The sequence below is a fragment of the Lepisosteus platostomus genome, chromosome 7 (genome assembly GCF_059453375.1).
Source record: "Lepisosteus platostomus isolate fLepPlt1 chromosome 7, fLepPlt1.hap1, whole genome shotgun sequence".
Classification (NCBI taxonomy): domain Eukaryota; kingdom Metazoa; phylum Chordata; class Actinopteri; order Semionotiformes; family Lepisosteidae; genus Lepisosteus; species Lepisosteus platostomus.
In genome coordinates, this window is record NC_142617.1 from 3,574,614 (window position 1) to 3,589,836 (window position 15,223).

The 15,223-nt window shown below is 38.7% G+C and overlaps 1 protein-coding gene across 12 annotated transcripts in view; it reads left to right on the plus strand.

Annotated features, from left to right (window-relative positions):
• Positions 1-3,100: 3,100 nt before the first annotated feature.
• Positions 3,101-15,223, plus strand: part of zbtb20 (zinc finger and BTB domain containing 20) — a 138,423-nt gene continuing 126,300 nt past the window's right edge. For 8 of the 12 annotated variants that reach the window (XM_088638516.1, XM_088638505.1, XM_088638515.1 and 5 more), the window contains exon 1: positions 3,101-3,294. The gene's annotated coding sequence lies outside the window, so the exon portion shown is untranslated. Of the gene's footprint in view, positions 3,295-4,096; positions 4,172-15,223 lie in introns of all 12 variants that reach the window. The other 4 variants (XM_088638508.1, XM_088638511.1, XM_088638513.1 and 1 more) reach the window with 1 other exon arrangement.

Consider the following 15,223-nt stretch of genomic DNA (forward strand, 5'->3'; position numbering starts at 1 on the left):
TGACAGACGTTGGCAATTTTCTTCGCCCCACAGTCAAAGCAGTAGGTGGTTCTTTTAAATAACCAAGCGGTTAACATGTGCTTCGGGCGAACTGAAATACTCTCGTGTTTTTACTGCATAGGGTTTCGCAGAAACTTCAGACGCTGAGCACACGAGCGAGCGGTTGTGCGACGAGACAGTAAAAAACGATGGTGGAACTTATTGCTCAGTACAGGAAAGCGAGCCAAACTACAGTATACTGTAGGTGTGTTATAGGAGTAAGATGTGGTGAAGGTTATGCAACCTGTGGTATGCAACAGGTGTGATGGCAGTTTTGTGTTGTGTTTAGGTCAAGCGGATGAACTTTCTGCTTGGTTCCACAAACCACTCGCTGCTGTGTGCAGATCCTCTGTCGGTTCCCCATGTTTCTGGGGTGCCGTGTAACAGGATTTTGTTTGGGGCACCTCTTGAAGCCATCACGCCCAACCACACTTCTCTCTCTCTCTCTCGTGTAAACAAAGACTCCTTTCACTTTTACACTCGGGCTGTTTATGCCGAAAGAATTGCGAGCTGTCATCTGTTAGTGCAGCCGAACTTTTTCCGGATAACCGTGTAAGACTGGCAGGACAAAGAGAGTTTCTTTGGAGAGTGGACTTGACTGATTCCACTGTTTCTCCTCTGCGTCATTCTAAGTTTATTTTACTTTTTGTTTTAGTATTATACTACACTGTTTGCGAAAACGTCAGCAGTACATAAACACACTCTTAAGCTCAGTAAAAAAATCGTTGTGATAGTATTTAAAAATCAGCCTGTGTGGCATGGAAAGATTTTTAACCAAAGCGTACGAGGTTTTTGTGGTATTTAACATTAGAGATGAGACTTTTCCATTCATTAAAACACTAAGCCACACAACAAGATGTTACTGGGCGTTATGAGTGAAGATTGTTCGCTTTTTATCGAAAATTTTAAGAAAATAAAATAAAGTTATAAATGTCTGTATAATTTATCAGTCATATTCAAAATGTAATAGATAATAGTACAATTATGTTACAATATTGTCGACGTATTTCTAGGTTCCAAATATTTTGTTAATACAAGGATTGTATTTAATTTGTGTCAGTGCACCGTATCTTCTGCTACGCCTCTAACCTCTTGTGTTTCTAGTGTTTATTTTGTCATTTGATATTCTTATAACTTTTTGTTGTAACATTTTTACACCTACTGTAAAGCGCTTTGAGATGCTACCTTAAAAGGTGCTTTATAAAATAATAAAAGTATTATTATTATTATTATTATTATTATTATTATTATTATTATTCTGTGATCTAACTAATGCGTAGCAGCAGGTGGCGCCCCCTCACCAGCTATCGATAAAAAATTCCCCAAACGGTCGTACATCAAACATTTCTCTCCAAGTGGAGGACATTTTAAATATTCGAGATTTAGAGAACAATTACTGCTAGACTACGACTATGGCGAGTCCCATGAGACGGGGACTCTGCGCTGTGCATTTATGTGTCTGAACGTGTTTTTTTGTAGTCAAAGCTTTTATTACCCCCTCAACACACACACACACACTTCAAAAGCTTTTCTTTCACCTCCAGAAAAGAATCGGGTTGCGAGTGTTTGTATTTCAGCTTTTCATGAGATGTAACGTTGTAGTTCTATCACATCGGGCACAACAGTTCGGGGAAGGAGCAACGGGATCACAAAATCGACAATAAATGCATTGATTGAAGCCTGTAGCGGAGATCAACGTCCCGTATAGTTACAATAATACTGATGGCAACAGACGCAATCGCATGCAATCGTGCAGCTGGGGGGAGAAGCGCGTCAGAAAATCCGCTTTTATGCCATTGTGCGCAACGACTGCCCTCCTGGCGCATCGGCCAGACTTCGCCAGCCCCGCGTCTCCCCTCTTTCGCTCGCTTCGCCTTTCCCGTTTCGACCTTTCCGCGCTAGGCAGGGCATGCAACCGGCTCGTCTCCCTTAACCGGCGGCTGGATCCGCCGGTGCGCAGCCGGGATCGTGTGCGCCCTGCCCGAGGGGGAACAGAGAGATATTTAGAGAGAGAGAGAATATGTTTTTTAAAAAAGTGGGTGCGAGCGGCCCCGCTTTTAGCGCTCGCTGCCGCTTTAAGGCTGATCGCTTCGAGTCTAGACTTCAGACGGGTGCACACACCTGTCACCGTCTAGACAGAGGTACCGAGCGAAACAAAACTCGTAGCCCCAATTGCCCTACTTGTGTGCCAATCACCAGGCTCCCCATCGCCATTGGAGATCCTGGCAGCCCGGCGCGCCTGAGCGCCGTCTCATTGGCCGTGCGGGCTGTCAGTAGGTGGTTTTTTTTCCTCTCTTTTTTTTTTTACTGTTGGCTTGCGGTCAACTAGGGTCGTTGTCTTTAAAAATAAATAAATGAGAAAATAGAAATGCGTAGAAAGTAAAAGGGGGACGGGAAGCAATCGAACTTGATGGCAAGGGGGAAAAAAATGACGGACGGCGGAATCGCCCAATGCTCGTCAGAGCATCACCCCCGACAGCTTTACGGACAACTCGCTCACCCAATCTGAAGTCACACGACATGATAGACGTGTATAATCATCAATGAACGGTCTCCTAGTAAGATGGTTCACTGGCGCTTATTGGGAGTTTTTTTTTTTTGCTACCATCACTCTGATCTCGAATAAAAACTATTTGCAACTTCGGACTTGCATTCAAAAGAAAAGACAACTGTAGTACAAATGCAAAACTATCCATTTACTAAAGATAATGCGGGATCGACGCAGTGCTTTTTGTCCGCTGGGTAGTGTGCGTAAGGTTTGTACAGTAGGTATGGTGAAGAAACTGTGCGCCTTGGGTGTTCATATTGGCTCCAATATCCCGTCCTGTTTCAGGGAAATCGGTTTCGGGGGAGGAGCCCTAATGGCGCTAGTTTCAACCTTCCACAACTCTATAAACAGTGGGTGTGCGATGTTGTGATTGGCGCGCTTGGATGTTGAGTGACGTAAAACGCAGCCTTCCGCCGCCCGGATAGGAATTTCTCTGCCAATGACCGCTGGGGGGGCGTGACCCTCCCGCACCTCCAGCCAATAGGAAAAAAAGGAGGCGGGCACGGTGGGACGGGCTGGTGTCCTTCCAAAGGTAGGCTGCAGCGCGTGTGTTTATTGATGAGATGAAAGAAGATGGAAGTGAGAAATGACACAAAGTAAGGAAAAATATTAAAAACACGCGAAAAAACACCCGCCGGGGCAAGAAATCGGGGAAGCTTTAAAAACGCAGGCGTCGCCGCTTCTTGAGAGCGATCTGGGAGCAGAAGGTAAGAAACGGTGAAGGAAGGGGAGGGGGTTGGTGTTGATAAAGTGTCCGTTTTATTTATAAGAACAGAAATTTCTTGTTATCCAAACAAATTTTGGGGGGGTGAAAAAACTTTTTTTTTAACAAGTACGTTAATTCGCTAAATACAGGGACGGAGAGGGGAGTTCCAGTCGCCTCAAGGTGTTCTTGGGGACTAAACATCAAGAAATAATCGCAGAGAAACAGATTAATAACTATTTCCTATTTCGCTACGGATAGTTTTGACATGATTTAGATTAAGTTGGATTAAGCATTATGTGTTGCAAGTATCACTGACTTCGTTTGCGCGGTGATGCAAGTAGCTGTTGAACGCGTGACAGAGCGGAGAAAGATGATGGGAATGACAGTTTTCAGATGCTCGGGAATATGCGTAGTGTTTTTTTTTTTTAAGTGGGCACACAGATTTTGGCCGCTGTAATAATTCAAAATTGGTGGAAGTACGCGGAGAAGGTCTCCGTATCGCAGGATCCGTTGTTCAGTAATTACATTGTTTGTGATGTGCGATGAAAGCCGACAGCTGAAGTGCGTTTATTTTTGCCGTGGGTGCTTGAAAAAAGTAGAGAAAAATTGGGAAAAAGCAAATATGTTATAATAAGGTGGTCAACTGAAGGGAAGCTTCTCCGAGAGAGAAGGAATAAGTAAATAAATAAACGACAGTTTAGATAAAGAGATAAAAGGTGGGAGGGGATGTTTATTAACTATTTGTAGCCTCCACATTAAGTAGCGTTTTCTAATTTTGCCCGTGGTGTGTTTTCTCAAACCAGCGTTTGTGAGAACTTTCTTACCATTTGTAAGTGAGGGATACATTTACGGATTCCCGTTTCTTCGGCTCGGTGAAGGTAGGAATGATAAAACTGGTTTCTTTTTAGCGGTTTTGTTGATCAATTTTGTATCAAACTCCAAATTCTTGATCTGCCTTTTTTTCCAATGGGGGTACGAGCTCTTCTTTACCGAATTACGGGCAAACCCCTCTCTCTGTCTGTCTTCTCATGAAATACCTGCCTTCTGTAAAAAAACAAATCATATAAAAAAAGCTGAAAGCCCGTCTTTAATTCTCTCCAAAGCTGATACTCGGGTTTTTAAAATTGTGTAGCGGTCACGTCTGTGTTGCAAACTCTTCAGCTGGTGTACACGGATATATTTTTTTTCGGTGATGAAAGAAAAGCTTCGCTCCTAGCACCCAACATTTTGGTGCCATGTTTTACAAAATGAATGCCCTCTTTTTATCACAGGCGAAGTGTTGTGAAATGCCAGTTTTGCCAACGCAAATGTTATTTTATATTCGCGAGCGGGGGCTCCGCTTAACATATTGCACAGCCGGGCCAACGAAACGGAAAGGGGGACAAAACGACTTTCAAGAAAAACAAAGATGAGATACTGTTCGCGTTTTGGGAGTGGGGAATATGGCAGGGTCAGGTCCTTCGGGTGATTATCCACCGGTCCTAGTGTAATACGCTCTCAAGGTGAGCCAAAATGTAGATTCATTCTCCCCGATATTTGTCAAAATAAATACATTTACTGGAAGCAGACATGCGAGCACCCCTGGCAGGAACTTACCGGCATTTTTATATATTATTTTAAGAAGCAGAAACAAGCTAAATCATGACGCGCCCTCCCTCCCTCCTCTTTTTTTTTTTTGGCAGCGATGCTCCAGATTATCACTACTCTTCATTGTTTTAACGTGGAAACGTTATTTTTAACGTGTAGCTTTCGCTGATACTACGTTGGTCACCAAAAGCAAATATGTAAACTGGGTACACGAATAAAGATAAAGATTATAACTGAAGCACAAGAAAGCCAAACTTTTTGTTGTTATTATTGTTATTTTGTATGTTTATTATTATTATTATAATATTACAAGGACGGGGATTCCTATGAGGAGCGCAGTTATTTATTTGAAGTTGCGACGTGGACAGTTCAATGGCTGCACTCTCTGTGAAACAGGTGTCTTTGACCTTGAAGGTATAGTGCTATACTTTATTGGAAAGGTGGTAGCGACACACGCATTCTTGCACGGCATCATAGCCATAAGGTTGTTTAACCATTTAAAGCTCTGGGTGTAAATGTGATTTTTTTTTTAAAAAAAGCCCCGGTTTGAGAGCTATGTTTACTGCTGAGTACCCTAAGCAAACGACTTATTTATTTTTAACTTTTGGAGTGTTGCATATTTAATGAAAAATAAAAATCTTGATTTTACTATATATAACGCAGGCATTGGATATATTAAAACAACTTTCTGCCAATCTGAAACTCTCTGGAACTGTGTGTCTCTCTCTATTTACATGCAGAGCGAAGAGCTTGTCTACCTGTTCGTTTCTGAAGAGACGAGAACTCTTCACTGTTATCCGTCTGCGGAGCAGGTGACATCTGCGTATAGGATGTTATAATTGCACCGCCTCGTTTGTACAGGGAGCACTCATAGTTTATTTTTTTACTTGTAGGCTTTTACACAATTTCAGAGTACTTTGAAATGAGTTTGATTTTTTGTTACTTTTTCTATTTTTATTGTTTTATTTACTAGATCTCTTGCCTCCCCTTTGTCTTGAGCTGTTGTCAGTATCATCCTATTATGCGGTATATTTTCCTACTATTTTATTCTGTTTTGATACAACTTTATATTACGGGTGTCTATGTCTTTTACCCTCTCGTGAGAGACGCAGTTCTTTTACACCGGTGTGAAAAGTGACTTAATGAAAAATAACTAGTTCGTGTGCTCTTCAAAGGCTGTGTGAACTACAGTATAGCAGTGATAGATTTTTCTGTTGAAATGGCTCAGTGCAGAAAGGTGTGCTTGTGTTTCGAGCGTCGGGTTAGCCTTTAAAAACTGCCTGGATTGATGCATTATTGCTTTTCAGTCAGGTCTGACATGAAGAGTAGCGATCACATACAGTACCTGGAGAATATCTGACGAAGGGGTTTAAAAATGAAAACGGGTAGTATTTTATTATAACAGGAGTCCAGCTGAGAGTAGCTCTAGGATTTCTGGGTTTTATGACCTCTGCTGTTGGCCGTACCGCGGAACAGTCTTGAGCACCGATTTGCTTCATGACAACGACTCAAAAGTTAAGTTACTCAAGTGAAGAAAGGGAATTGGGGGAAATTACCGGCTGTGCATTTTTATGTGAGGGAAACTATTTTGTCAGACCCATTTGATGTTTAGCAGTATAATCAGTAAAGATTTACAGTACACGCTTTCAAGGTAAATAATTAGCAGAGATACATTACTGAAATATACATGTAATTATGCATCAAGAGTATTCTCTTTTCACGGAGTTAAAACAAAGGTTTACTATTCTAATTTGTCAAGGTAATGATTTTCATCAAGAGGTTCTGAAATGACGTCCTTATATGAATTATTTTACAGCCGTAATTAAGTGTTTTAAACCCTGCACATAGTTTTTATACAACAGAACAGTCTATAGTTGTACACGTTTTCTTAATTAAGTAGTATTACGTGATAAAATATATAAATGTGCTTCCAAATTGAGAACCTTATTTTTTATGAGAATAAAAAAGAGGATCAATTTCATTGCTGCTGCGCGTATGTAAATTATTTTCTGATTGTTTCTCCAGTTTTCAATTACTTGGGAGCTCCATTCGACTTCTGCTGTTTGTTTTTTTTATTTTCTATTATCAGTGTTTTGCATAGCTATATAAATGTTACGGTTTACATCACTAAACTAGCCAGATTCTTTATTATTACTGCAAATTATTTCAGTCGAGATTCTGTTATGCACTGATTATGTGCGTTTAGCTCAAATTTAAAAATGAATTTTAAATAGTTAAAGAAGCAGTCTGGAAGCTCTGTATTAGTTGCTTTCCGGTACGCTGTTAGAAATGGAAATCTAGTGCAATGTGGCTCAGAACCTTAATACCAAATTCTGTGATATCTAAGATTTAAACCTTTTTTTTAATTTCAAAATATTTTTAATATGAGTTGTAGAGGGTTTTTTGTCCTTAAATCATTTAGCAAAAGTGTCAAATCCTTTTTTGGACACATAAACTGAATACAATGTTGCAAAAAGTTTCTCCACATTGTTAGGGCTTATTTAAACGTTGCGTTGTATTGAAGAGTGAGAATGCCTATTGTAGGGTTTAAAGATAAGAGTTATGTACAGTAAGAGTTCTTATGATACAGGGATATGAAGAAATTAAAATAAATTCTGTCTCAATCCAGGACTTCAGAAAATGAGTCAAATGTATTGATTTTTTTGTCTGTAAAAGTCAAATATTGAAGAATAATAACATCAGATGCAATCTTTTTAGTTTTTGACAGTGTTTCCCAGGAATACCGGCACATTGTTTTTTAATTTAATTGCTGTATGATAAAATAAGTCAAATGACAATATGAAGTATGGAATTTCCATCATTATAATGTGAAAGACACACAGTGCAGCATTTGTAAATAAAACAACTTGCATTAATTAATTTAATATGAATTCATTAGTATAATCTTTACATTTTATAACACTGATTTGAGAAGGCTGGATTAAGGCAGCTCTGATGGACTATCAATATTTTAAATGGTAAAACTCAAAACTCAGGAACTCAGTCTTTCTGAGTTATTCGGTTTACTTTAGATGGTTTTCAAAACATGGGTTCACACTTCCACAATGCTCTTTGTCCTCCTGTAATTCTGGGTACTTCACTGTGCTCTTCATGAGAAACGTGTAGTCTCGTATTATCACAGAGCATTCGTCAAAAAACAGTTACATCATTCTTGATGTCGTAACTCTAATGATCAGTTTCGATCATTAGGTTACAAAAATGTGCATAGGTCATTTTAAGCACAACCATACTCTTTCTTTTCATAGTCCTAGCTGGTCAGTGTCTCACAGTTTGCCTAAAGGATAAATCAAGCCATGTAAATTTTTAATGTACATGTTCTGTGAATTAATGCGTGGTATAATAAATCCAAATTATATTAATTGAATATACCACTTGATACACATTTAGAATGAAAGTATCACTATTCAACAAACTATTATATGCTGCTATGACTGGTAACATTGCACAGAACCAACCTTTTAAAATATTTTTTTTTTCATTATTGAAATAATTAGTGTTTCAATTAACACTCAATATTCTGTCTTTAAATACCAGAATACCAGATTGGAATATTGTATTTTTAGTCTTTTTTACACTGTATTTTATATTCCAATATGCCGTATACATAATCTAATTATCTTCTTATAATGTTAGCAACCATTTTTGAAACTCATTGGTATTTTCACTGTGACTGTAAATGTTTTATGCTATATATTTGATATACTGTTTGGGTATGTGAAACTGGAAAGGAAATAATAATAGTTAACTCCAAAGTCTACTGGCTTAATGTTAATGATATATACTGTACTGTATATGCTATAGTGTTTTGACATTTTATTCTAATTATCACCATTTCTAATGAATTAGAACATTAAGAACTATAAGAACCAATCTTGGATGTGGTTATCAGTGAGGTTCCTCAGGGCTCAGTGATAGGGACCATATTTTTTATTTATTTATTGTTTTATAACTCTGTAATAAAAGACAGAAATGTACAGTCCAATCTTATTTTACCTCTAATAGTTTAATGTACTGGCAAAAACTAATTGCATATGAAATAGTGTAATTGAAGCTGTAATTAACACCAGGTTATGTGTAAAAGCATTTTTAATTTTTTTGTGGTTTATTTCGGTGGAGCCTTAAAACACTCCTAGTCCAGGCTGAGACTTTTTTTTTTTTTTTGCTGCTTCTGCTTATTCACAACAGTGAATAAATCGAAAATCTTGAAGATTGCAAATTAAACTACATTGCTTATTTGAGAATTCAGAGGTAAGCCTTCATGGAATGGTACATTTGTATGTGCAAACCAAATGTCACATTGTTATTGCCTTTAAAATGTTGGTCAATGAAAGCATGGTTTTTGTTCTCTAATCACTATTGTATATTTCAATGGCAATTTAATTATGGAGGCATATTTTGCCTCTGAAGAAATGCAGTTGTTATACTGTGTGTACATAGACAAATTTATATATAACATTCACTGAGTACATATGTTGATGCACAAAAGAAACGCAGCTCTCAGATCTAATGGATTTAAGCAAATATTTTAAACATCTGTAATGTTGGGTTGGTGGGGGTGCTGGCTTACAGTCCCTTTTCCCCTCACACGCCAAAGGCATGTCTGTTGCTAGGACAAAACTGCTGTGGAAATGTCCTAATGCTGTAAGTCATTGGCCAGTTGTGTGGCACCAGCTTGGTACAGTATAGAAGGTGAAAGGTCAAGTCAGTCGGTCTCTATGTTCTCTTGATCCACTTGCATCCTTTGGAAAGACAAGTATTTTCCCCTGGTGAGTAAGTATTCACAGGCTTGCAGAGCCAAGAAAGCTGTTTTTCAGCCTGTTTTTGGGGACTGGAACAGTGCAGGTATTTCTGACCACATAGGAGGCCACACTAAATTTAGGGGCTGAAAAGGGGCTGTATTTCCTTTTATTGTGGAAGGCGGATTTATTTCCATTTCAATGGTTCTCAAGACTGGGCCGTTCAAGAGGTGAGACTGTCCGGTCTCTTCTCTTATGTGGAAGCCAGCTTCATCCCCCTGAGCTGTCGTGTTTCTTTGCGAGTGTGGGCTTGCTTTGGTCCTTAGCGGTCTTGGGCTCAGGAAATGCCACTTTTAATAATTTGTGTGAGGTGTTTTCAATAAATATTTTGTATGTCACTTAAAGTTGGCTGTCTTTTTCATTACTCCGCTACCTCCGCTACAAGAAACCATGTGTGAATGCGTGGTCCATTCACGTGACTGACAACAGGGGGCACATTATCTGATAATATCTTAAATTAATATCGGAGAGCAATTATGTTTTTACTTTTACCTTTTAAACAAAACTCCACACCCCATATCTTATGTCAGTATCAACCAAAATAAAAGAAATGTGAACTAAATTCATACCAAAGGATTGATATTTTTTCTCATTGTGAAATGAGACACACTGTCAGAATAAAGACATTGCATAGCTTATACTGGGTATGGCTTCCCTGAACATCAGCATAATTCCAGGCATTCCTGACTTGTAGGCCTGATCAGCCTCTGGACAGACTGCTGTGGGATGTTCAACTACGTTGGCCAGTCACAGTTTTTTCCAGTGGATGACACTGGCATTGATGGTGTTGACCCCCCAGATGTTTACCAGCATTCACACCATGGCAAGACCTCAGCTGTTTTCCAGATGCCGTACCATTGTAACCCTGATATTGTGCAGTCTGGCATTGTCCAGAGCAGTCAGGAATTCCTTTTTGAGCTTTTAAGAACAAAAAAAACTGCTGATTTAAGGACTTTGTCAATGTATTACTAAGAAGTAAAGTTACCCTTAACCTGCACACCAGGATGTTCTTATGTTAAAGGAGATTTTTCCCCAGATCATCACACTGTAGAACACACCAGCTGGCTTCAGCAATACAACACACAGGACAAGGCTCACCGTGACAGTTCCACACTTCTCTGAGGTCATGCAAGGGCAAAGCAACAGTGAATTAAAACACTACAACAGCCACCACTCTGTCTGTAGTCACTTATGATCTCTGACCCACCTAAGATGATGATTTCATCTTTCAGCTGTAAATCCCTTAATGGCCCAAAGCATGCATATTGTTTCCTGCCCTCAGTATCTTATCTGTCCTTACATCCCTACTTATCCTCTTCACTCCTCTTTCTTCAGGAGTTCTGTACCGTGTGTGTTTTCTCATTGCTAGAGTCTGTTCTCCACGCTCGCCCCTCAGTGCTGCAGTGACCTACAGTAGGTAGAGAAACCGGAATCTCAGCTCCGTCCTGCAATAACTCTTACACTACGCTGCATTCATTTTTTTAAATTCTCAAACTGGTATGATAACTTTCTTTGGAAAAATACATGGAGTGATATGAAAGTGGCATTCACCCCACAGACTTAACTTGCCAAAGATTACAACTCATCCTCAGCAGTCTCTCAAAGCAGATACATTTTTCACTCTGTGTGTAGGATAGTTGTTTGCAGTTATTTCCTTAGATGTTTGCTATGCTTCTGGATGATGATGTTTTTTTGTCTGTTCACCAAGTTAAGGATCACATTACACATTGTATATACAGTAGATCTTTGCATATGTAGGTGTTGTCTCTTAATTCACAATAATTATCCTTCATTCTACTAAAGCAAATAACTTCTTCCTCTTCACTTGCTAATTGCACTTACTCAGTGTAAACAGGGTATACAGTATATTCTCACAGTTTTTACATCACTGCTCTGTATCCAGAAATTCTGTGCACTGTTTTAATTCTTTAATTTTGTTTTTATTGTCATTTGTTTAGTTTAATATATTTTACCTTATTGTGCCTGCTTGTTCCTTGTACTGTTCATGTAATGTACATTTTCTGTAATGGAACTCCCCGTGGAAAAGGGAGTCTGCTAAGCAAATTTCATGCAGACGGCCAGCTACAGCTAATTCTGCTGACGTACAGGTTATTTCTTACTGGAGATTTGCCACTACCGTCTGAAAAAGATTCTGCAGAAGGATCAGGCAGATGTGATGGTCCTGGGCCAGAGTGTGAGCCCCTGCCCTCCAGGATGTGGTTTGTCCCATAGGAGCAGGTTTCTCTGGACCAGTCTGCTTGTTGCTGAAGCAAAACGTTTCATTCTTCGGGCGAATTCGCTCACAGACAGGCAGGCTGGCTTCAGTGGTACCGATAGGATCCACTATCGGGATCTCCATTACTCCAGCAGGGCATGCTTGTATTTTTTCTTGCATTTTTGACTGGCTGTACAGTTTCAAGTCAAATACCAAACACCGAGCGTGTGGAGTTTTCATGAAATCACATGACTCGAGCTCTGTGTTTTATCGCAAGGAACAGTACTATTCAAACAATCAGCTCACCTATCAGCTCACAATGTAAAATGCAAATACTGTAGCATTATGTCCGTGAACAGTGAGCTATTGATATAAAGCTTAGACTTGTATTTTCTTTGTGTATCTGTATACTTGTAGAGTGGATTTATTAAGCAGTGTCCACATTTTTAATCAACAATCAGTTGTTTATGGCTGATGGAAGATTTTTTTATTTGCCACGTTTTCCAAACGAAGCACTTGATAAATGTTTTGGAGTTTAGCTTGTTTTAAGTCATGGTAATGATTTTTTTTTACTTCTACACGGATAAAAGATGAGCTTTGTTATGTGAGGCTTTTAAAAGATTCTGCACACGTATCTACTGTTAAACCTATATATGTTGATCTAAGAGGAAAGCACTTTAATTTTTAAAATATTGTATAGTATAACCATATATTAATGAGTGCCTTCCACTGAAATATGGATGTTTATATGGAAAATGGTCTTTATGAGTAGTTTTAGTTTTAGGTCCTTAGACATTGTATTGTTTGCCCAGTGATGGACTGATGTCCTGTCCAGGGTGTACCCTGCCTTTTACCTGTTGCGTGCTGGGACAAGCTCCGGCTCCTCCACCACTCCAAAAATGGATGGATGGGACATTTTATTTTCAATGGACTGTGTGTATTTTTTGCTTGCTGTTTCTTTTTGTTCTTAAGTTTCACATTTTCAGCCATTAAGAGGTATTACTTTGCTAATCCATTCAAAAACCTTTTTTTTTATATTCTCTACAATAGTTTTGTTAAAGGACCTAAGTCTTATCAAAGCATCAGTCTACATCAGTTTATCTGGGGCTTGCTATTGATTTCTGTGGGACAGAGACACACCCCTGCTTGGAAAAACAAGAAGAATTTTAAGATCAAAGTTCGGGGAAAAAGGGGGCATTATATAACTGCATGTCAGTGAATTTGATACTGCAGATCTGGCAGCATCATGCTTCCTTTTTGTAATGTTTTATTAGTACAATTTCATTACATTTAGTAGTTCACAGCTATGCTTAAAATAATTAATCAGTGCCATAGGTTTGTTCTTAACTGCTGAATGGCTAAACAGTGAAGGCAATTTTTATCTTTAAAGCAACTCCACCAGAATGTCTGCTGTGCGGCGAGTTGTTCATTATTGCAAGGTGTCGCATGTTGGAATCCTTCGATAAAGTGGCATTTTTTATTAGTTTTTTTTTTAAAAAAAACAAGGAGGTCGTGGTCTGAAAACCTGCTGCAGAAGCTGGTGCTTGACATGACACAGTAAACGCAGTGTTCCCAGGGGCAGGAATCATCAGAGGACAGATCTGACCACTGGCAAGTGTAGGAGCATATGTTCATTTTAATTATGCTTTTGGAGAACCTTACTGCACAGTTATTCAACATCACAGGTAGTCCTCGCTTCTGCAGCATTTCGTGTGTGCTGCTGAAACTGAACTGGAATGAAATTAAGATGGATTATTAAAGTAAAGACGTCTGTGGCCACGCTGTGATAATAACTCTGGCTTATTACTCGAATTCCAAAGGAAAACATTCAGTGTATGTCGTAAAGAGCAATGATCTTCTAGCGAGCCAGTGTTGTGTGTTGCTTTTTTGTGCCTCCATCTACAGTTTCCTGTTCTACCAAGTTTAAAAACTCAAAGCAGACTGGATATAGAGACTTTTTGTCTTTTTTTTCTTCCCCAAAGTACACACACACAACCAGCAGCTTTGTTTGAGCAGGCATACACCAAACAGAAACCAAACTCTTGAAAGCAGTATGTGAACTTTACTCTGTTGTTAAAGTCTGTCAAGGAAGCAATGGTGAAATAAGAAGGCTGATGGAATTTAGCAGAGCTATTTATGGACACATTACGTTCACCATGAAGGAGACGGTACTGAAGCTGGGCTCACCTCTATGCAAAGGAGACGGTGAAACACACTGAGTCACACATGTGGCACACAGGCCTTCTGATGCTAATAATGAGAAGAAAGATGATGATGATGATGATGATAATGACGATTTCTTCTTCTCATAATTATTCAATAAGTTATTATTAAGAGTAGTAAATTTTGAAAGAATAATAGACAGCGCTTGAAGCAACACTGTAAACAAGTGTCTTTATTCCTGCCTTGGAAGAGTTTTAAAATACATTCTGTAATTGTCCAAGAGGAATCAATATTATTACATTCTAGTTGTGTTGTAATTACATATGTTCAATGCTAATTATAAACACTTAGCTGCTTTTAATTAATTATAGTAACTGCCAACAATAAATAAGTTATTTCGCACAACAGTCTCCTATGGGGCTACAAAAAAATTGGTGATGCATCAGGGAATTAAATAATTATTGAAGCATTGTACGTAGTAATTCAAAGTGCAGAGCACAGGGTCTTGGGTCACTACTTCATCTTATCAAGCAGAGGTCAGACTGAGAGGTTCAGGTTTAAAAATGAGGTAAATAGTGAAGATTTCACTATTTTCGAATCGGCGTACTGGTCTTAAGAATTATTTAACATGCAATTAGAAAGACAGGTCAGATTTGAAAAAAAATCCCATTTATTAGAAAAGGGGCCAGATGTTTTTCTTACTTCAAAGTGACTTGGAGAATGTGAAATTATCAGATAAAAGGTGTGCAAAATTAAATTTAATGAAGCTTAGGTATTTTGTTACTGTTGTGACAAAGGTTAAATGATGTGTTCAGAATGGCATTTCCAAGGCATTACAAAGGGTGCCCCCTGTATGGGTTTGGATATTGTGTGGGCATGTGTTCTCTCTGCATTCTTTATTTTGAGTAATGGGTAGTTGGATTCATTGTAAATTGCATGTTGGTGATTTGTAATTGTTAAATGGATTAATCTGCAGTCAAGAGGTTTGTATAATTTCAGCTAGGTCTGTTTATATGAAGCATGTGATTTGGAATTCAGGTAATTTAATTCTAATTATTAATTCTAATTTTAAATCGTTGTTCTTTAGCCAAAGTCCCCTAAAAGAAAATCACAACTTGTGTAGTAAATTATCACAATTTCATAATTTA